This window comes from Diabrotica virgifera, chromosome 2 (genome assembly GCF_917563875.1).
Source record: "Diabrotica virgifera virgifera chromosome 2, PGI_DIABVI_V3a".
NCBI lineage: Eukaryota > Metazoa > Arthropoda > Insecta > Coleoptera > Chrysomelidae > Diabrotica > Diabrotica virgifera.
Genome location: NC_065444.1, coordinates 126,416,120 through 126,440,502, shown reverse-complemented (window position 1 = coordinate 126,440,502; position 24,383 = coordinate 126,416,120).

The window sequence follows — 24,383 nt, the reverse complement described above, 5'->3', positions numbered from 1 at the left end:
TAGATATGTTTTGAAAATTAAAATGAATAAGATATATTTGAATAATATTAAAAATTAAAAACAAATAAATAATTACTGATATACGAATATATACAGTATGTCCCTATAAGTTGGAACCATATGGAAAACTTTTTATTATTGATTTTACGAAAAAAAGGAACATATTCTTCATAAAAAGTTCTGCATGGTCTAAAAACGAAGATGCAATCATCTGATATTACTTTTGCATTATTACATCTGATATTACTACTAGTAAGTTTTATTAATAGTATATGAGAAATGTCAAAAAGTATGAATTTCTGTTAAGAGTTAAGTATCTTTAGAGAAAAAATTTCAATTTTTTTTCAATTAGAAGAATGCAATGAAACAAATTTTCGTAATAAAAATTTTCAATCTTGTGAAATATATAAAGGTACTTTACTCTTGAGAAAAATTCATATTTTTTGACATCCCTTGTATACTATTGAAAAAGCTTTATATCAGATGATTGCATCTTCGGTTTTAGACCATGCAGAACTTTTTATAAAGAATATATTTTTTTCGTAAAATCAATAATAAAAAAATTTTCCGTATGGTTCCAACTTACAGGGATATACTGTATATATTAGTACATTAGTAATTTTTCATTTGTTTTTAGTTTTTAATATTATCCAAATATATATTATTAATTTTAATTTTCAAAACATATCTAAATTTTATGATATAATAATAAATCCACTTAGTAAATATTTGATTAGTTTTACTTACACGACTGAAACAGTATAGACATTTGCTCAATAATAATAATAAAATTTCGCTTACAAATCCTACACCGATACAGTTAATTTCTGGACCGAAATGGCATAGGATATGTAACTAATATTCTGCATACAAAACCTACTCGAATTCAGTCGCCCCCATGACTGAAATAGTATAGGTTTTGTAGTTCAAAGTTTCCGAAGTACATATTACCAAACTACTTTCCTATTAGTATTGAAGCTATTAAGTTTCATTAATAAAAAGTTTTATTACTGAATAACCGGGAAAATAAAAGTATTTTTGAAGTGTGTAAAATTTATTAATTATTCCTAGTTGAGAGCTTTCGGCTTACAAAGTCATCTTCAGAGCTATGGTAAAATGTGTAAGTACCACTATAAAGAGAGAGTTGCCATTTTTTGTATTGTAAAAAAATTTGAAAAAGATTTGATTTGATTTTCAATCTGGTGGATGTAGAGTAATATTTTTAGTATTGTTTTGCATAATATGTGCTACTAGATTGAAAACCTAGTCTTTTGTTAGCAGTTGCCGCTAGGGCATCCCTGCCATTTCGTTCGTTGCAATCCGTGACTGCACGCCGAGGTTTGGCGTAGTTGGGTCAGAGAGAGCAGCATATGTGCCTCCTGATAAGAGACTAATAAGTTTCGAAACCGGTAGAGGTGCTTGCTGCACCCTCTTATTGAACTAGAATATAATGCGGCTGTAGTGTCGTGTTGCAACGAAATTGAAAAGGTCAATTAAAAGTCGGAGGTTGAATTTTAAATTTAGAAAGTTTAAAAACATCCAGAACAGCACGTGGACTTTACCAAAAACACATTAATTTTTTTTTGATCATGGTAAGGTTCAAAAACCCACCCTTCAGAAACCCACGCTCTTAAATGAAGGCAACTGGCAGAATTGAGGGTTTTTGTTATATACATAATAAGTATAGACAAGGTAAGGTATGGGTCGCTCTGATCATCGAGGTGTAACGCCAATATCAAGGGCGTCATTGGTCAATACACACTTTGAGACTTTGTCTGTCATCTTTGTCTGTCATATGAGCGGGATCGCTTTGTAAAAAGAGATAGATAGACCACCGATCGAATGCCCATGCGTTACACTACTTTGCTCAGTATGCTTTGTCTATCCTTATTATGTCTATGGTTTTTGCACCCTACTATGATAAAAAAAATGATATGTTTTTGTGAAAATCCACAAGGAAGAATTTCTTGTAGCTGGCTGTATACCATGAATTACAAGTAAAATTTAATAAAAAAATTTTGTTCTGTTAAAAGGTATATTGAACGAACGAACGAACAAACGAACTACTGAAATATTGTGGAGCAGCAATGACAGAACAATTAACAACATTAATTAGCAAAATCATAAAACACGGTAAAATACCGGAAGAATGGAGAACGAGCGAACTAATCCTACTATTCAAAAAAGGAGATAAAAAGCAGCCAGAGAACTACAGAGGTATCAACTTGTTAAATACTACCCTAAAACTTACAACTAAAATCTTACAAGACGTAATGAATCAGAGGATAAGTTTAGCAGATGTTTTTTTGTAGAAAAATACAACACAATTGCTAGGTATGATCGTCCAAGCTCAGCTTACGGAGGCACCCTAATTCTATCTACGAGCAATGATTTTTCTTCGGTAACAAAATATGACTTTCTGCTAAGTGAAGCCGTCTTTGAGTTTTCGTTAATTTACAATAAGAATCTTAATCTTTATATTATTTGCATTTATAGATCACCTAACTCTTCCGTGGAACTATTTTTTCAGAACCTGCTAAATTTGTTAGATGACCTGCCCCATAAAAGTAGAAAAATTTTATGCGGGGACTTTAACATTGATTATGCTGCTGCTAGTGCTACACAACTATCCTTGGTCAACATATTTGAATCGTATGGTCTAACAATGCACGTTGATTCTCCTACAAGGATTACAAAAACTTCATCTACCATAATTGATTATACTGTCTCAGATTTTTCACCCCTTGATGTCCACTCTACAATTATTAATGCTGGACTATCTGATCATGAAGCAGTTTATACGAAGTTTAATATCTTGAGCAAACCCTCCTCGAAAACCCGACGTTTAGGCAGGATTTTTTCCACCCGGAACTTTCGTAATTTCCAAAATTTATGCTTAACCTCTGAGTGGCGCTTTCCTGCTATGGACGTGGATAATAATTTCAGTGCTTTTTTGGATAAGCTTGTCCGTATCTTCAATAAAGCATTTCCTTTAATTGCAATTAAGCCAAAACATCGCAAACCCTGGACTACTAAAGGTATCCGAATATCTTCCAAGAATATGCGTTCTCTTCTCTATATCAGGAAATTTACTACCAACGTTTCTATCACTGAATATATCACCAAGTACAGGGCAACCTATCTTAAACTTATAAAATCAGCTAAAAAAGACTACTACCATAACCGTTTGGGAAGCTCAAAAAGTGTTGCAAAAGAAACTTGGTCCATAATAAACGATCTTCGAAATAAAACCCACACTGCTAAAACAATTTCCCTTCCAGACCCTGAAAATCTAAATGAATACTTTGTTAATGTGAGTAAAAATATTACATCAACTATTTTGCCACAACAAGATCCCATTGCTTATCTCCCTAATTCAAGAAAGGTCTCGAATTCATTCTTTATAAAACCAGTCGATAAATCTGAACTGATCCAAACAATCAATAGTATTAAAAGCAAATCCTCCTGTAGTACTGATGGTCTATCGATAAAAATTTTTTCTAATCTCCCAGAAAATGTGTTAGAAGTCCTCATCTCACTAATTAATGATTCCTTTGAGAAAGGTAAATTTCCAGAGTGCCTGAAGACAGCCATCATTATTCCTCTTCATAAGGGTGGTGAAATATCTAATACCTGCAATTATAGACCTATTGCACTACTACCGGTACTCTCCAAAATTATTGAGAGACTCATAAAAGCCCGACTTATGTCCTTTCTAGTTGAAAACAACATTTTATCACAAAATCAGTTCGGCTTTTTAAATAATAAATGCACCACTGATGCCATCTTTTCTGTACTACATGAGGTTTATCAAGCACTGCACAATAATCTTCACACTGCCACCGTTTTTTGTGACTACGCCAAAGCTTTTGATTGTGTAAATCATAACATTTTGATAAGAAAACTAAATTTCTACGGAATTCGAGGTATTTCTTTAGATTGGTTCCAATCTTACTTGGATGATAGGAAACAACTGGTTAGAGCAAATGATACAGACTCTAGTCTCAAAAACATTGTATGTGGGGTACCTCAAGGTTCAGTATTGGGTCCTCTACTTTTCCTTATCTTTATTAATGACATCACTAGTTTAAAAATCGATGGAAAAATCTTTCTTTTTGCTGATGATACCAGTATCACTTGGAGCAACTCAAATAGTGCAACTCTTCATGCTACTATAACTTCTGATCTACTTACAATAAAAACCTGGTCTGACTCTAATTTACTCTCGTTTAACGTAGATAAAACAGTAGCATTGTCTTATAAAGGAGTCCTTCAACCCTTACCTCTTAATAACAGCCAGATCAGTACCGTTGATTCTGTGAAATTTCTTGGTATTTTTTTAGACAGCAACCTTAAATGGTCCCACCATATCGATTTGTTAAGGAAGAAACTATCCTCAGCTTGCTATGCTATAAGATCTGTTTCGAATGAACTCAATTTAGCATCTTCCAAAATAACATATTTTTCTTTGTTCGAGTCACATCTTCGTTATGGTCTTCCTTTTTGGGGTTCTGGTACAGCTGCCCAATTCGATGTCTTCCTTTTTGGGGTTCTGGTACAGCTGCCCAATTCGATGTTATTTTCAAATTACAAAAAAGAGCAATTAGACATCTGTTTGGCCTCAGAAGAACAACACATTGCAGAAGTTACTTCAAAGATCACAGAATTTTAACCCTTCCATCTTTGTATATTTTAGAAACTGTTTGCTTAATTCGTAAACATCTACATGTCTTTCCACCAAGACCTAATCATGACTACTTCACGAGAAATTCTACGTTTGACGTCTATATGCCGACCCCGTCCTCTGAGTTAGTAAAGAAATCTATATTATATTCCGCAAAAAAACTTTACAACCATCTCCCTCTACAACTTAAATCTGCAGCATCTTTCCCCAAATTCCGTAAACTGACAAAAGCCTACCTATCTGAAAGACCATATTATTCAGTAGAAGATTTTCTTAATCAATAACTAAGAAATTACAGTACCCTTTGCACAAGTAGTATTTTTATTATCATTTTTTTTGTCTATATTTGGGTGTCATATGCAGCAGCTTAACTTTTAAACTTATTAATTACTAGGTAGACTATGCATTTGCAATTTACTTAACTTTTGCAATTGACTACTTCTGTTTAACTTCATTATTATTGTTATTATTGTAAATATATTGACGATTTATGTAATTTTAGTAAATTGGATTGTTATTGTTTTGTTGTCTTGACTTTTTATAAGCTTTGTCGATAAAATTGTACAATTTTTCATGACAATAAAGCATATTTCTATTCTAACAGGGTTTTCGTACTGGAAGATCGTGTACAGATGCAATATTCGTCATAAAGCAAATTACTGAGAAATCACTAGAGTATAATAGACCAGCATTTCTATGTCTGATTGACTTAAAGAAAGCATTTGACAGAGTAAGACTCAGGGATGTAATCCACCTTCTATTAATAGAGAAATCCCTCTAGATATCATAAAAACTAGTGAGAACATCTACCAAAATAACAAGATGGAAGTCAGAATAGATGGACAACTTACAGAACCTGTAGATATAGGCAGCGGAATAAGACAGGGAGACTCATTGAGTCCTCTGCTTTTCAATTTAATCATGGATGAAATCATCAAAAACGTCAACAAAGGAAGAGGATATAGAATGGGAAACAAAGAAGTAAAAATACTCTGCTACGCAGACGACGCAATATTGATAGCCCAAGATGAAGATAGTCTGCAAAGATTAGTCCACAGATTTAACATAAGAGGAAAAGAATTCAATATGACAATTTCATCTCAAAAAACTAAAACTTTAGTAATCAGTTAAGAACCAATCAGATGCAAAATAGAAATTGATGGTATCAGTATTGAACAAGTAATGGAAGTAAAATACCTTGGAATTACATTGTCAAGTTACGGAGACCTAGACAAAGAAGTGAGAAATCAAGTACAAAAAGCAAATAGATTGGCAGGATGCCTTAATAACACTATATGGCGAAACCGACATATTAACACTGAGATGAAGTCAAGAATTTATAAAGCCAGTGTAAGACCAATAATGACATATGCATCAGAAACAAGACCCGATACAGCCACAACACAAAGACTACTGGAAACGGCAGAGATGAGAGTACTGTGAAGAATTACAGGAAATACACTGAGAGATCGAAAGAGGAACGAAGATATTATAAGACAATGTAACGTACAGTGTATAAACGAATGGACACTAAATAGAAAAAAAGAATGGAACAACCATATAACCAGAATGGGGGAGACACGTGTGGTCAAAATAGCACGAGATAAATCACCAATCGGCAGAAGAAGTATCGGCCGACCGCGCAAAAGATGGAGCGACAACCTTCCATAGAGGTATCAATCCGCCAATGAACAAGCAGAATTGCTTATAAAGAGGAAGAAGAAGAAGAAGAAGAAAAGGTATATTAGTTTAAAAAGTCCCTATAGGGCTACAAACATAGAAACAAAACGTTTTCGCTCTGTAACAAGAGCATCATCAGTGTTACAAGAACATGGTGAGCCACCCAAAAAATACAAAAGTTGAAACCTTTTAAAAATAGACTAAAAGTCTCATATAAATATCTTCTTTGGGTGCCGTCTTCTTAGCGAAGGTTGATGATGACTTCTGCAAAGTCTTCTCTATTTTGGGCTTTTCTTATTAGACTTTCAAAGTCTAATCCTGTCCATTCTTTGATGTTGCGCAGCCAGGTCATTTTTCGTCTACCCGGACCGCGTCTTCCTTCTATTTTCCCTTCCATAATAAGTTGAAGGAAGTTATACCTGTCGTGTCTAAATATGTGTCCAAGATAAGATGTTTTACGTCTCTTGACAATTTCTGTGAGTTGACGTTCGCTACTCATACGCCTTAAAATTTCTTCATTTCTAACGCGGTCGGTTCATGGAATTTTCAGCATACGACGAAATACCCACATCTCAAAGCTTTCTAAACGTCGTAACGAGCTGACTGTTAACGTCCAAGCTTCCACGCCGTGCAACAGTACACTATATCATATAAATATAAACATCTTAAAATGCAAAGGATGGATAAAATTCCCATGGATGTGGCTTTATGGCAACATATGACTCCCACACGTGGTAAGTGGGTTAATTAATTATATTAATTATTAGGTCATTATGTTAATAATTATTAGGTCATTATGTTATAAGAGGTGAGGTCTTATAACATAATGACCTAATTAATTAACCCACTTACCACGGGCAACTGAGTTGCTTGTCACCTCTTATAACATAATGACCTAATTAATTAACCCACTTACCACGTGTGTGAGTCATATGTTGCCCTAAAGCCACATCCATAGGAATTTTATCCATAATTTGGATTTTAAGATGTTTATATTTATATGAGACTTTTAGTCTATTTTTAAAAGGTTTCAACCTTTGTATTTTTTGGGTGGCTCACCATGTTCTTGTAACACTGATGATGCTCTTGTTACAGAGCAAAAACGTTTTGTTTCTATGTTTGTAGCCCTATAGGGGTTTTTTAGACTAATATACCTTTTACCAGGACAAACATTTTTTATTAAATTTTACTTTTTTGTGAAAGTTTCATGTGCTGTTCTGGATGTTTTTAAGCTTTTTACAACTTTTTAAATATAAAAATTCAACCTCCGACCAAGTTTGCAAAAAAACTTCATACATGGATTTTTTGTCAAAATTTTTTTAAAAAATTTAAAAATTTTCAAAAAATTAATCTTTTTTAGTGGTACTTAAACATTTTAGCATAATTCTGAAGATGGTTTTGTAAGCCGAAAGCGCTTAGCTAATTAATAAATTTTGCACACTTAAAAAATAGGTACTTTTCTTTTCCCAGTCATTTAGTTGTAATAAATGTGTTCAAAAACATATTACGTTATTTTATTATTCTATATAAAGTGATTTATTATAACTGTTTAACGAAAATTTATCAATGATCTAAGGACAACTATAGAAATTTTGTAGTGTATATTCAAGTATAAGACAAGGAAGAGTGTTGGTGTAACGTGAATATCGGCCTTTTTGTTGTATCTGTGACGCTACTTAAAAGGTACCTATTTGTTGACCAAGTACTGTTTCAAAGGAAAATTGTACCGTTAAGAAACTGCTTAAGAATTGGACGTGGGAATAGGAAGAACAATGTTGCAACTTGATATTTAAAATCAGAGCGGGAATAGTTTTTTCGCACGAATATTTCGCACAGGCACTACAATTCTTTTATATGCTGAAAAAATACTAGACTAAAAACATCCTATTTGTATTAATAAAAAAAAAGATCTTATTTGTATTTAGAATTCAAATTTTTTGGTTGAACAACTACAGAATATTTTATTAGTGATCACATATTACCATAATGCTATAAAATTAACCTAGTTAACAACATGTAACAGAAGTAACAAGTATGTATTATTTGTTTTATTTTATTATAAGTTAATGTGATCTTGCCTCGGTAATATTTTTCCAACTACACTCATCAGCACAATTAACCGCCCACCTTGTATTTCTTTCAATAAAATTGCATAAAAATTTTAAATTAAAAAATGCTATAAATCGCAACAGGACATAATTTAAAAAAATTGGGCCAAAGAAAAAAAGTTTGTTTTTGTCTTTCATTTGGCTCCTAAAGGCGATTAAAATCGAGAGAAAATTCAAATTGTAGCAGCCAGCTCAAAACGCGTCCTCTTTGGCCGTGACGTCATATCATTATAATGTTTGAAGTTTGCGCCATTAATTAATTACGTTTGATATTAGGTTACTTGTAATTATTTTATGGTGTATCTCAGTTTTATAAATCTTTAGATAATATTTGCTGTGAACTATATATTATGTCGATCGGACGGCCAAGTTTGCTGAGGCGCAGTTGATCGACAAGTTTAGTGGATTTGCGATCGTGGTTCATGCCCCAGCCCGGTCATTTGAAATTAATGAAAGGCCAACGTCGTAGTATAAAATTCAATAGAATCTACGACTTCGTCTGGAATAAACTGGCGTCTGATCGGCCTATGGAGGAGCGATACGGCAAAGGATAAGGGCTTGCGTCTTGGTGATATATATATATATATATATATATATATATATATATATATATATATATATATATATATATACATATATATATATATATAAAAAATTTTTCCCAACCCGAAATGGTGGATGTGTGAATTGTTCGTAAGGGGATTTTTCCACATTCTCTATTTCATCTGTTTTATATATATATATATATATATATATATATATATATATATATATATATATATGAAAAATAGATAATTGCATTTCAGTTAGATTCGAACCCCACCGGTGCCCCGACTAGTTTCGACTCATGTCAAGTCGTCATCAGGAGACACTAGGTAGGTGTTCGAAGCTAACTGATTTGCGGCTATTACTTCGTGAATTTATAAACTAAATCCACCAGAGTATACTTAGTACGACCTCTATATGTGAAAAGAGAAAATAATTATTCTCTTGGTAGCCCGGCGAATAGCAAAATCAAGCTTTATAACAATAAAGCTATGAAAGGCGATGTAACGGAATCCTTTTTCCGACAATACATCATGCAAACACCGTTTGGGCTAACCAATTCGTCTCTTACTGGAGAATACAGTAAAATGAAAAATAGATAATTGCATTTCAGTTAGATTCGAACCCCACCGGTGCCCCGACTAGTTTCGACTCATGTCAAGTCGTCATCAGGAGACACTAGGTAGGTGTTCGAAGCTAACTGATTTGCGGCTATTACTTCGTGAATTTATAAACTAAATCCACCAGAGTATACTTAGTACGACCTCTATATGTGAAAAGAGAAAATAATTATTCTCTTGGTAGCCCGGCGAATAGCAAAATCAAGCTTTATAACAATAAAGCTATGAAAGGCGATGTAACGGAATCCTTTTTCCGACAATACATCATGCAAACACCGTTTGGGCTAACCAATTCGTCTCTTACTGGAGAATACAGTAAAATGAAAAATAGATAATTGCATTTCAGTTAGATTCGAACCCCACCGGTGCCCCGACTAGTTTCGACTCATGTCAAGTCGTCATCAGGAGACACTAGGTAGGTGTTCGAAGCTAACTGATTTGCGGCTATTACTTCGTGAATTTATAAACTAAATCCACCAGAGTATACTTAGTACGACCTCTATATGTGAAAAGAGAAAATAATTATTCTCTTGGTAGCCCGGCGAATAGCAAAATCAAGCTTTATAACAATAAAGCTATGAAAGGCGATGTAACGGAATATATATATATATACCGGGTGGTGAATTGGAAAGCGGGCCATAGGAAACTCAATGTAAAATTCTAAACTGTTGAATTCCTGCTTCCCTAATTATTTTACATCAAAAGTCATAAGAAACTATTTGTAGAGAATTGAAATCTGTATTGAAAACAACTGTTAATATTGTTCTACGAACAATAATTATTCAAAATTTTGTAAAAATATAATACATTTTTCAGAGTAATACGCCAAAGTTAGGCCACACGCAATACCATAATGTGTATAAGGTTGCATTTGTTGACAATAAATTTATTATATTAACAATTTGAACTGTCAATTTTTTTATTTATTTTATCACTTACTGTTTAAAACACAATAAAGTTGATAAGATACCTTTAGTTAAGGAGAAGTATTAATAATAAAGATATCTTCTTTAGTCAATAATGTGCTCACTGTCAGTTAAATAGTAACGTGTGGCCTAACATGCCCACACATACCTACTGCGGTAAATACATTATATTTTTCAAAATTTTGGAATGTGTTTAAATCGTAGAACAACTGTAACTTCTGTTTCTAATACAGATTTCAATCCTCTACAAATAACTTCTCATGACTTTTGATGTAACATAATTAGGGAAGCAGAAATTCAACAGTTTAGAATTTTACATTGAGTATCCTATGGCCCGTTTTCCGATTCACCACCCTGTATATATATATATATATATATATATATATATATATATATATATATAATAGCACTAAAGGCCTTAGAGGCCCATGGCTTTAAAAGTTTATTCGTTCTCCATTTTCCCTTTTCTTTAGGTAGCTAGATCTTCTCTGGCTTGGTATGTGATTTTTCTCCATTCCTTCCTGTTATTCATTTTTCTTCTCTGGCCTTCCAACCCCATTTTTTCCATATCTTTGTCGACCTCTTGCTTCCATCTATTTTTCGGTCTTCCTTTTCTCTTTTTTGAGGTTATGGTGTAGTTTAGTATCCTTTTTGGAGTCCTCGCGTTCGGCATCCTTTCTATGTGACCTCGCCATCTAAGTCTCTGTGCCTTTATCACTCCTATTATATTAGGTTGATTGTATAATTCCTTTAACTCGTCATTTGATCTTCTTAACCATAAACCGTCCCTTATTATTCCTCCATATATCTTCCTCAGCATTTTCCTTTCCCATATCTCCAATAAACTTTGTTCACTTTTTGTCATTGTCCATGTCTCACTGCAGTATGTTACTATTGGTTGTATAGTTGTTTTGTATAACTGTATTTTTGCCTTTCTTGATAAAAACTTGCATGCACACTTCTGTTGCCTGCCATTATTCGAGCTTGTATTTCTTCTTTAATGTTCGGTTTACGTGATATTATTGCTCCAAGTATGTAAATCTTTCTACCATTTCGAATTCGCATGATGTTCCTTCTTCTACTTCTACTTTCAGCTTTTGTCCATTCCTGAACTGACCATCTGTCCATTCCATGCATTTTGTTTTAGTTTGATTTATGTGGAGTCCCATTTTATTCGCTGCTTTTACTATCCTCTTTACTATTTCCTGTAGCTCTTTTGTCCCTCTGCAAGCAACACCACCTCATCCGCAAATGCCAAAACTTGGTGTCTTTTTTGATATAGGAGACCTCCTCTATTGATTTTTGCTTCTCGCATTATTTTTTCTAGGCATAAGTTAAAGCAGTGTTTCCCAAAGTGTGGGTCGCGACCCCCTGGGGGTCGCAATGAGGTACTAGGGGGGTCGCCGGAAATTTACAAAATAAGACAAAAACACTAATTTGTTAAATCATGTATTTTTATTTTAATAAAGTCGTAAATAAAAATTAACAATTAATTATCAAACGAAACATAAAACTAAATATTAAAAGTCCTTAAAAGTAAAAGAAAAAAATAAAGTCAAATATTACAATGTTAATGAGACCCATGCGCCTGTTTTTTTGAAACTAGTCTTTCAAATCTAGGCTGTGTATTTGAGACACACACAATTATATCGTTTTCAAGTACGAGACGATTTCTCACTTTTGTTTTAATGGCAGTCATAGACGAGAAACTTAACTCACATAAATATGATGTTACAAATGGAACCAAACATTTTACAGCTTCATTCGCCAACTGAGGGTATTCCTGCATCTTTTTGGTCCAAAATTCGTCCGGGTTCTGGGAAAAAAATTGGAGCTTCAACATTCCATCACTTGATATTTCAATAAGTTGTTCTTTCATGTTTATTGGTATTTCAGCATGTTGAAAGGAATCGGCTAAAAACGGATTCAGTATCCATCTGCAACTGTCGTAACTGTTTTGAATTTCTTCGGGGAAATAATCACAGAGCTGTTGTTTTAAATTAAGCAAAGTAACTTGCATGCCTGCATAAACTTGTTCAAAATTTGTAGCACTGTAACATACATTTTCTATAATTTCCTGAACGCACTGGAATGAATCGAGCTGCTTTTTGCCAAGTGAAGTTGACCATAAATCGATTTTTCTTATAAACCCCTTAATTTTATCTGTGGCTGTAATTATATTAATGTCGCGACCTTGCAAATTACTGTTCAAAATATTTAATTGTTCGAATATATCAGCAAGAAAACCTAGTTTCAAAAGCCAAATAGGATCGGAAAATTGATTTTCATATGGGGACTTCTCATCTTTCAAATACATTAAAAGCTCTGCTCTTAAGTCAAATACTCTTTTTAAGACGTTGCCCCTTGAAAGCCACCTTACTTCGGTGTGATAAAGAAGATTTTGAAATATAGCACCCATGTCTTCGCAGATTTTTCGAAAAATACGGGTCTGTAAAGCTTTTCCTTTAATGGAATTTACAACTTTAATGATGGATTTCATAACACAGTCCATTTCAGGAGGTAAAGCTTTTGACGCCAGAGCTTCTCGATGTAAAAAACAATGTCTCCATGTGGCATTAGGCATTATTTCTTGTAATTTGACGACAAGACCAGATTGATGTCCTGCCATAGCTTTAGCGCCATCTGTGCATATAGCAATACATTTTCCCCAGTCAATAACATATTTACTTGAGCGTTTCACAAAACTGTCGAATAAACATTTTCCAGTGGTATTGGTCTCCAATGGGGAACAAAATAAAATATCTTCTTGAATGCCATTATTTGCATCATATCTTACAAATGTAATAAATTGGGCACAGTTAGATATATTCGTGGATTCGTCCATTTGAAGAGAGAAGTACGTGCATTTATTAAGATTTTTCACAACTTGCGCTTGAATATCTTCTGCCATATCACTAATTCTTCTTTGGATAGTATTATTTGACAGAGGTATTGTTTTTAACTTTGCAGACTCTTTTTCACCAATCATTATATGTACCATTTCAACAGCTGCTGGCAAAATCAGATTTTCAGCAATTGTGTGCGGATTACTAGTTTTGGCAACGCGATAAGCAACTTTATAACTTGCTAATAATGCTTTTTCGTTAGTAGTGGTTGCCAATTGAAAAGTATCTTGCTGTTTGTGAAGGACGTTCAGCTTTCTTTCAAAGAATTCTACGGATTTGTCTTTTTTATCTGGATGTTTGCTATTTAAATGTCGAAGTAACTTTGATGGCTTCATGCTTTCGTTTGACAATACTTCTCCACAAATAACACATTGTGGTTTTTTGGAAATAATGGTAAAACCATATTTAAGATATTTATCACTGTAAAGTCTGTTTTTCTTTTTATTACTGCCACTTTCAGACGTAGATGATTCTGCACTTCTTTTTAAAAACTTATCCATAATTTGTAATTTATCGTAGACGTAAATACGTAAACGGGAATACGTAAGTCGCAAAATATTTACTCATTACTTAATACCGCTGCATTCGCCACAACGTGCTGTTTCGAACTGAGGTCTCATTGCACATCGCCGCTTATATAAAGCCAAAACGAGGCTACGAGAACGTTCCAGAGTGCCATCTAGTAGCGAAGTAAGGAGTAGAGCCTTCGCGAATATCATGGAAAAGTATTGCGATGTAGACACAAAGATGTCGCGGTGTACAATGTGCAGTCGACTTTTTATTATTTATTTTTATTGTAAATGCTAGTCTGGCAGAAGTACTACTAGTGTACTAGTGGGACAGATCGCAATTATTAAAATAATTGTTGAATTTTTTAAATGTATTTAGTTTGAATTTAAACAGTAAAGTAAAATAAAATTTGAGAAACCATCAGTTGTAAATTAGGCACGCTATTTTTGTCGCTATTTTGGTTTGGGTGATGAGTAGGGGGTCGTGAACAATTTTTTTAACAAAAAGGGGTCGCGCTTTAGATAAGTTTGGGAAACACTGAGTTAAAGAGTAGTGATGACAAAGGATCTGCCCTGCCTTACTCCTTCGTTTACTATAAATGTGTCTGATGATTGGTTGTTTATTTTAACTCTATTTTTTGTATTCTCTAAAGTAAGATGTATCATGTTGCGTAACTTTCTGCTAACTCTCAATTCCTCAAGCGCCTCTTTTAAATTCTTCCTCTTTATTCTATCGTATGCTTGCTGGAAATCGATGAATAGCGCTATCGTTGGTAGGTTGTGTTCATAGCTTTCTGCTTGTAATTCTCTAATTACGAATATTTGGTCCGTTGTGCTTCTTCCTTGTCTAAATCCGCACTGATATTCGCCTATTATATTTTCAGCTTCTTTTTCAAGTTTATCTTTTATGGATTTTGATAGGATTTTATATATGGTACTTAGTACTGCTGCTCCTCTGTAATTACTGCATTCTGTTTTGTCTCCTTTTTTGTGTAATGGGCAAATAATTGCTTCCTTCCAATCTTTTGGTATTCGTTCTATTCTCCATATCTCTTTTATGATCTTGTAATCCACTCATGTAGCAATTTTCCACCATATTTCATCATCTCTGCTGTTATATTATCGCTTCCTAGATATTTGTTATTTTTCAAATCTTTTATGATTTCCTCGATTTGTTCTTTGCTGGGTGAATTATCTTGTATGTCTTCTAAGTGTTCATTTCCTGCTTCTGCTTCCATGTATTCTCTTTGGTTTGACTTATTCTTGCCATTTAGTAACTCGTCAAAATACTCTTTCCATCTCTCTACTATTTCTGCTTCACCGCTTATGTTATTCCCCGCTTTGTTTTTAACGAATATTGGTTTTGGTTGGTATCCTCTTTTCTCATTTCTGGCACCTTGATACAGGTTTCTTATTTCTTTACTTCTGTAGTTCTCTTCTATTTCTTTTAGCTTATTTTCTACGTGTTTTCTCTTCTTTTCTCTCAGCAGCCTCTTTACTTTATGTCTTTGCTCTCTATATTTATTCTTCGTCTCTGTCGTTTCTTTCATTATCATTTCCATCCTTAATGATCTTCTTAGTTCCATTTCGTTTTGGCATTCTATGTCGAACCACTCCTTTCGCTTTTTATTCTCCTGTTTATTACATTCTTTTGCTGCTTTGTTCATTACTTGCTTTATGATGTCCCAGTTATTTTCTCTTCGTTCTTCTATTTGTATCTTTTTTAGTTCTCTTTCTATTGTTTCCCCATATGTTTCTTGCTCTTTCTTTGTTGCTAATCGAATTGGTTTATTTATATATTTCTTGACCTTTATTTTGTTTTTGTTTTCTGGTATCAGTTGCTTCATTTTGATGCCCACCATGTAATGATCGGAGTCGGCATCTGGTCCTCTGTATGTTCTTATCTTCTTTATACATTGCTGTTCTTCTTTTTCAATCAGCACGTGATCTATTTGGTTTTTAGTCTTTCTATCTGGCAATATCCATGTTTCCTTATGTATTTCTTTTCTTTCGAAATATGTGCTCATTATGATCATATTTTTTTCTCTTGCGAAATCTATGAGAAATTGTCCGTTCTCATTAGTTTCATTGTGTTTGCTATGCTTTCCTATTGTCGGTCTAAACACTTCTTCCTTCCCTACTTTGGCATTAGCGTCGCCTAAAATAATCTTCATATCATATCTGGGTATACTTTCGATTGTTCTGTTTAGTTCACTGTAGAAACATTCTTTAACATCATTATCTTTTTCTTCGGATGGCGCGTGAATATTTATGAGGGTGATTTTTTGGTATTTTCCCTTGATCCTGATAGTACATATGCGGTCTGATACCGGTTTAAACTCTACTATTGCTTCTTTTAGTTCTTTTCTCATCATAAAACCTGTGCCTAATATTCGATTCTTTCCACCGCTGTTAAAAAATACTGTATCTTCTATTTCTAACTAATACTAATATATCATTTCCCAGCTGTTTCGTCTCCTGCAAAGCTAATATGTCAAATTGGAACTTCTCGATTTCTCGGTGATCGACATCTTGGTGATACTCCTCCATAAATACCTACCGAAGGGCGTTGACGCCTAATAACGGTATATATATATATATATATATATATATATATATATATATATATATATATGAAAGGAAACGGCGATTGCATTTTATTTCACTTCGACCACCACCGATATTCTACACGACGTGTTTCGAGCTCATGTCAAGCTCTCGTCAGGAACATCTAGGTGGATGGTCGAGGTGTAAGAAAATGCTTTTGGCCTTTCTGGTAATAATAAAATAACCAGACTTCAGTACACTTGGTACGACATCTATATGAATTAAACGAAAAGATTTCTCTGGTATACAGAAGAAATCTTTTCCGTAGCGGACGCGAAAATGTAAATTTCAAAGTCTTCATAAAAGACGATGAACGACAAAAGACACCTCTTTGTGTCACATATTTGTCTACAAAGCCACGTTATTCGCTACACATTCGTCAATAACGGAGAAAAACCGTGATATGAAAGGAAACGGCGATTATATTTTATTTCACTTCGACCACCACCGATATTCTACACGACGTGTTTCGAGCTCATGTCAAGCTCTCGTCAGGAACATCTAGGTGGATGGTCGAGGTGTAAGAAAATGCTTTTGGCCTTTCTGGTAATAATAAAATAACCAGACTTCAGTACACTTGGTACGACATCTATATGAATTAAACGAAAAGATTTCTCTGGTATACAGAAGAAATCTTTTCCGTAGCGGACGCGAAAATGTAAATTTCAAAGTCTTCATAAAAGACGATGAACGACAAAAGACACCTCTTTGTGTCACATATTTGTCTACAAAGCCACGTTATTCGCTACACATTCGTCAATAACGAAGAAAAACCGTGATATGAAAGGAAACGGCGATTGCATTTTATTTCACTTCGACCACCACCGATATTCTACACGACGTGTTTCGAGCTCATGTCAAGCTCTCGTCAGGAACATCTAGGTGGATGGTCGAGGTGTAAGAAAATGCTTTTGGCCTTTCTGGTAATAATATAATAATAAAATAACCAGACTTCAGTACACTTGGTACGACATCTATATGAATTAAACGAAAAGATTTCTCTGGTATACAGAAGAAATCTTTTCCGTAGCGGACGCGAAAATGTAAATTTCAAAGTCTTCCTAAAAGACGATGAACGACAAAAGACACCTCTTTGTGTCACATATTTGTCTACAAAGCCACTTTATTCGCTACACATTCGTCAATAACGGAGAAAAACCGTGATATGAAAGGAAACGGCGATTGCATTTTATTTCACTTCGACCACCACCGATATTCTACACGACGTGTTTCCAGCTCATGTCAAGCTCTCGTCAGGAACATCTAGGTGGATGGTCGAGGTGTAAGAAAATGCTTTTGGCCTTTCTGGTAATAATAAAATAACCAGACTTCAGTACACTTGGTACGACATCTATATGAATTAAACGAAAAGATTTCTCTGGTATACAGAAGAAATTTTTCCGTAGCGGACGCGAAAATGTAAATTTCAAAGTATTCATAAAAGACGATGAACGACAAAAGACACCTCTTTGTGTCACATATTTGTCTACAAAGCCACGTTATTCGCTACACATTCGTCAATAACGGAGAAAAACCGTGATATGAAAGGAAACGGCGATTGCATTTTATTTCACTTCGACCACCACCGATATTCTACACGACGTGTTTCGAGCTCATGTCAAGCTCTCGTCAGGAACATCTAGGTGGATGGTCGAGGTGTAAGAAAATGCTTTTGGCCTTTCTGGTAATAACCACACAAAGGTGACACAAAGAGGTGTCTTTTGTCGTTCATCGTCTTTTTTGAAGACTTTGAAATTTACATTTTCGCGTCCGCTACGGAAAAGATTTCTTCTGTATACCAGAGAAATCTTTTCGTTTAATTCATATAGATGTCGTACCAAGTGTACTGAAGTCTGGTTATTTTATTATTACCAGAAAGGCCAAAAGCATTTTCTTACACCTCGACCATCCACCTAGATGTTCCTGACGAGAGCTTGACATGAGCTCGAAACACGTCGTGTAGAATATCGGTGGTGGTCGAAGTGAAATAAAATGCAATCGTTGTTTCCTTTCATATCACGGTTTTTCTCCGTTATTGACGAATGTGTAGCGAATAACGTGGCTTTGTAGACAAATATGTGACACAAAGAGGTGTCTTTTGTCGTTCATCGTCTTTTATGAAGACTTTGAAATTTACATTTTCGCGTCCGCTACGGAAAAGATTTCTTCTGTATACCAGAGAAATCTTTTCGTTTAATTCATATAGATGTCGTACCAAGTGTACTGAAGTCTGGTTATTTTATTATTACCAGAAAGGCCAAAAGCATTTTCTTACACTTCGACCATCCACCTAGATGTTCCTGACGAGAGCTTGACATGAGCTCGAAACACGTCGTGTAGAATATCGGTGGTGGTCGAAGTGAAATAAAATGCAATCGCTGTTTCCTTTCATATCACGGTTTTTCTCCGTTATTGACGAATGTGTAGCGAATAATGTGGCTTTGTAGACAAATATGTGACACAAAGAGGTGTCTTTTGTCGTTCATCGTCTTTTATGAAGACTTTGAAATTTACATTTTCGCGTCCGCTACGGAAAAGATTTCTTCTGTATACCAGAGAAATCTTTTCGTTTAATTCATATAGATGTCGTACCAAGTGTACTGAAGTCTGGTTATTTTATTATTACCAGAAAGGCCAAAAGCATTTTATTACACCTCGACCATCCACCTAGATGTTCCTGACGAGAGCTTGACATGAGCTCGAAACACGTCGTGTAGAATATCGGTGGTGGTCGAAGTGAAATAAAATGCAATCGCCGTTTCCTTTCATATCACGGTTTTTCTCCGTTATTGACGAATGTGTAGCGAATAACGTGGCTTTGTAGACAAATATGTGACACAAAGAGGTGTCTTTTGTCGTTCATCGTCTTTTATGAAGACTTTGAAATTTACATTTTCGCGCCCGCTACGGAAAAGATTTCTTCTGTATACCAGAGAAATCTTTTCGTTTAATTCATATAGATGTCGTACCAAGTGTACTGAAGTCTGGTTATTTTATTATTACCAGAAAGGCCAAAAGCATTTTCTTACACCTCGACCATCCACCTAGATGTTCCTGACGAGAGCTTGACATGAGCTCGAAACACGTCGTGTAGAATATCGGTGGTGGTCGAAGTGAAATAAAATGCAATCGCCGTTTCCTTTCATATCACGGTTTTTCTCCGTTATTGACGAATGTGTAGCGAATAACGTGGCTTTGTAGACAAATATGTGACACAAAGAGGTGTCTTTTGTCGTTCATCGTCTTTTATGAAGACTTTGAAATTTACATTTTCGCGTCCGCTACGGAAAAGATTTCTTCTGTATACCAGAGAAATCTTTTCGTTTAATTCATATAGATGTCGTACCAAGTGTACTGAAGTCTGGTTATTTTATTATTACCAGAAAGGCCAAAAGCATTTTCTTACACCTCGACCATCCACCTAGATGTTCCTGACGAGAGCTTGACATGAGCTCGAAACACGTCGTGTAGAATATCGGTGGTGGTCGAAGTGAAATAAAATGCAATCGCTGTTTCCTTTCATATCACGGTTTTTCTCCGTTATTGACGAATGTGTAGCGAATAACGTGGCTTTGTAGACAAATATGTGACACAAAGAGGTGTCTTTTGTCGTTCATCGTCTTTTATGAAGACTTTGAAATTTACATTTTCGCGTCCGCTGCGGAAAAGATTTCTTCTGTATACCAGAGAAATCTTTTCGTTTAATTCATATAGATGTCGTACCAAGTGTACTGAAGTCTGGTTATTTTATTATTACCAGAAAGGCCAAAAGCATTTTCTTACACCTCGACCATCCACCTAGATGTTCCTGACGAGAGCTTGACATGAGCTCGAAACACGTCGTGTAGAATATCGGTGGTGGTCGAAGTGAAATAAAATGCAATCGCCGTTTCCTTTCATATCACGGTTTTTCTCCGTTATTGACGAATGTGTAGCGAATAACGTGGCTTTGTAGACAAATATGTGACACAAAGAGGTGTCTTTTGTCGTTCATCGTCTTTTATGAAGACTTTGAAATTTACATTTTCGCGCCCGCTACGGAAAAGATTTCTTCTGTATACCAGAGAAATCTTTTCGTTTAATTCATATAGATGTCGTACCAAGTGTACTGAAGTCTGGTTATTTTATTATTACCAGAAAGGCCAAAAGCATTTTCTTACACCTCGACCATCCACCTAGATGTTCCTGACGAGAGCTTGACATGAGCTCGAAACACGTCGTGTAGAATATCGGTGGTGGTCGAAGTGAAATAAAATGCAATCGCCGTTTCCTTTCATATCACGGTTTTTCTCCGTTATTGACGAATGTGTAGCGAATAACGTGGCTTTGTAGACAAATATGTGACACAAAGAGGTGTCTTTTGTCGTTCATCGTCTTTTATGAAGACTTTGACATTTACATTTTCGCGTCCGCTACGGAAAAGATTTCTTCTGTATACCAGAGAAATCTTTTCGTTTAATTCATATAGATGTCGTACCAAGTGTACTGAAGTCTGGTTATTTTATTATTACCAGAAAGGCCAAAAGCATTTTCTTACACCTCGACCATCCACCTAGATGTTCCTGACGAGAGCTTGACATGAGCTCGAAACACGTCGTGTAGAATATCGGTGGTGGTCGAAGTGAAATAAAATGCAATCGCCGTTTCCTTTCATATCACGGTTTTTCTCCGTTATTGACGAATGTGTAGCGAATAACGTGGCTTTGTAGACAAATATGTGACACAAAGAGGTGTCTTTTGTCGTTCATCGTCTTTTATGAAGACTTTGAAATTTACATTTTCGCGTCCGCTACGGAAAAGATTTCTTCTGTATACCAGAGAAATCTTTTCGTTTAATTCATATAGATGTCGTACCAAGTGTACTGAAGTCTGGTTATTTTATTATTACCAGAAAGGCCAAAAGCATTTTCTTACACCTCGACCATCCACCTAGATGTTCCTGACGAGAGCTTGACATGAGCTCGAAACACGTCGTGTAGAATATCGGTGGTGGTCGAAGTGAAATAAAATGCAATCGCCGTTTCCTTTCATATCACGGTTTTTCTCCGTTATTGACGAATGTGTAGCGAATAACGTGGCTTTGTAGACAAATATGTGACACAAAGAGGTGTCTTTTGTCGTTCATCGTCTTTTATGAAGACTTTGAAATTTACATTTTCGCGTCCGCTACGGAAAAGATTTCTTCTGTATACCAGAGAAATCTTTTCGTTTAATTCATATAGATGTCGTACCAAGTGTACTGAAGTCTGGTTATTTTATTATTACCAGAAAGGCCAAAAGCATTTTCTTACACCTCGACCATCCACCTAGATGTTCCTGACGAGAGCTTGACATGAGCTCGAAACACGTCGTGTAGAATATCGGTGGTGGTCGAAGTGAAATAAAATGCAATCGCCGTTTCCTTTCATATCACGGTTTTTCTCCGTTATTGACGAATGTGTAGCGAATAACGTGGCTTTGTAGACAAATATGTGACACAAAGAGGTGTCTTTTGTCGTTCATCGTCTTTTATGAAGACTTTGAAATTTACATTTTCGCGTCCGCTACGGAAAAGATTTCTTCTGTATACCAGAGAAATCTTTTCGTTTAATTCATATAGATGTCGTACCAAGTGTACTGAAGTCTGGTTATTTTATTATTACCAGAAAGGCCAAAAGCATTTTCTTACACCTCGACCATCCACCTAGATGTTCCTGACGAGAGCTTGACATGAGCTCGAAACACGTCGTGTAGAATATCGGTGGTGGTCGAAGTGAAATAAAATGCAATCGCCGTTTCCTTTCTATCACGGTTTTTCTCCGTTATTGACGAATGTGTAGCGAATAACGTGGCTTTGTAGACAAATATGTGACACAAAGAGGTGTCTTTTGTCGTTCATCGTCTTTTATGAAGACTTTGAAATTTACATTTTCGCGTCCGCTACGGAAAAGATTTCTTCTGTATACCAGAGAAATCTTTTCGTTTAATTCATATAGATGTCGTACCAAGTGTACTGAAGTCTGGTTATTTTATTATTACCAGAAAGGCCAAAAGCATTTTCTTACACCTCGACCATCCACCTAGATGTTCCTGACGAGAGCTTGACATGAGCTCGAAACACGTCGTGTAGAATATCGGTGGTGGTCGAAGTGAAATAAAATGCAATCGCCGTTTCCTTTCATATCACGGTTTTTCTCCGTTATTGACGAATGTGTAGCGAATAACGTGGCTTTGTAGACAAATATGTGACACAAAGAGGTGTCTTTTGTCGTTCATCGTCTTTTATGAAGACTTTGAAATTTACATTTTCGCGTCCGCTACGGAAAAGATTTCTTCTGTATACCAGAGAAATCTTTTCGTTTAATTCATATAGATGTCGTACCAAGTGTACTGAAGTCTGGTTATTTTATTATTACCAGAAAGGCCAAAAGCATTTTCTTACACCTCGACCATCCACCTAGATGTTCCTGACAAGAGCTTGACATGAGCTCGAAACACGTCGTGTAGAATATCGGTGGTGGTCGAAGTGAAATAAAATGCAATCGCCGTTTCCTTTCATATCACGGTTTTTCTCCGTTATTGACGAATGTGTAGCGAATAACGTGGCTTTGTAGACAGAAATGTGACACAAAGAGGTGTCTTTTGTCGTTCATCGTCTTTTATGAAGACTTTGAAATTTACATTTTCGCGTCCGCTACGGAAAAGATTTCTTCTGTATACCAGAGAAATCTTTTCGTTTAATTCATATATATATATATATATACATATATATATATATATATATATATATATATATATATATATATATATATATATATATATATATATATATATATATATATATAACTATATATTTCATAATATTTGAGTGTTTTTGTTAAGACAATTTTTTTATAATGACCGAAGAGGGTTTTTCTAAAGGGCAGTATGATAACTTACCCATTATGAACATATGTCTTTATTATTATGATTAGTTTATTTTAATTTTATAGTAAAAACAATTCCAGAAAAATATTGTATAGGTAAATATCATTCAATCTGTAATATACATCTACCAAAATATAACAAAAGTTATATTTTTTTAAAAATGAATAACCATTTTCAATTTCGTTGCAAAACGAAAATACAGCCGAACCATATTCCAGTCCAATCAGAGAGTGCTGCAAGCACCTCTACCGGTTTCGAAACTTATTAGTCTCTCATCAGGAGGCACATATGCTGCTCTCCCTGATCCAACCAAAACAAACCCCAGCGTGCAGTCCCGAATTGCAACGAACGAAATGGCATAGATGCCCTAGCGGCAACTGCTAGCAAAAGACTAAATTTTCACTCTAATGGCATATAACATATCCCACCAGAATGAAAACAATGGGAACCTTCTCTGGTTACACCTCCGAGGCTTCTACAATTTGCAAGCCATACGGATGCTGAGACTAAGGAAGATGAGGGAATTCTACAATTTACAATTCACGTCACATCTGCTCAGCGCGGTAAAGTTCCAACGAGACTGGTTCCCTTCATACTCCACACAGAGTAAATGTAAATCAAAAATGAATAACCATTTTCAATTTCGTTGCAAAACGAAAATACAGCCGAACCATATTCCAGTCCAATCAGAGAGTGCTGCAAGCACCTCTACCGGTTTCGAAACTTATTAGTCTCTCATCAGGAGGCACATATGCTGCTCTCCCTGATCCAACCAAAACAAACCCCAGCGTGCAGTCCCGAATTGCAACGAACGAAATGGCATAGATGCCCTAGCGGCAACTGCTAGCAAAAGACTAAATTTTCACTCTAATGGCATATAACATATCCCAC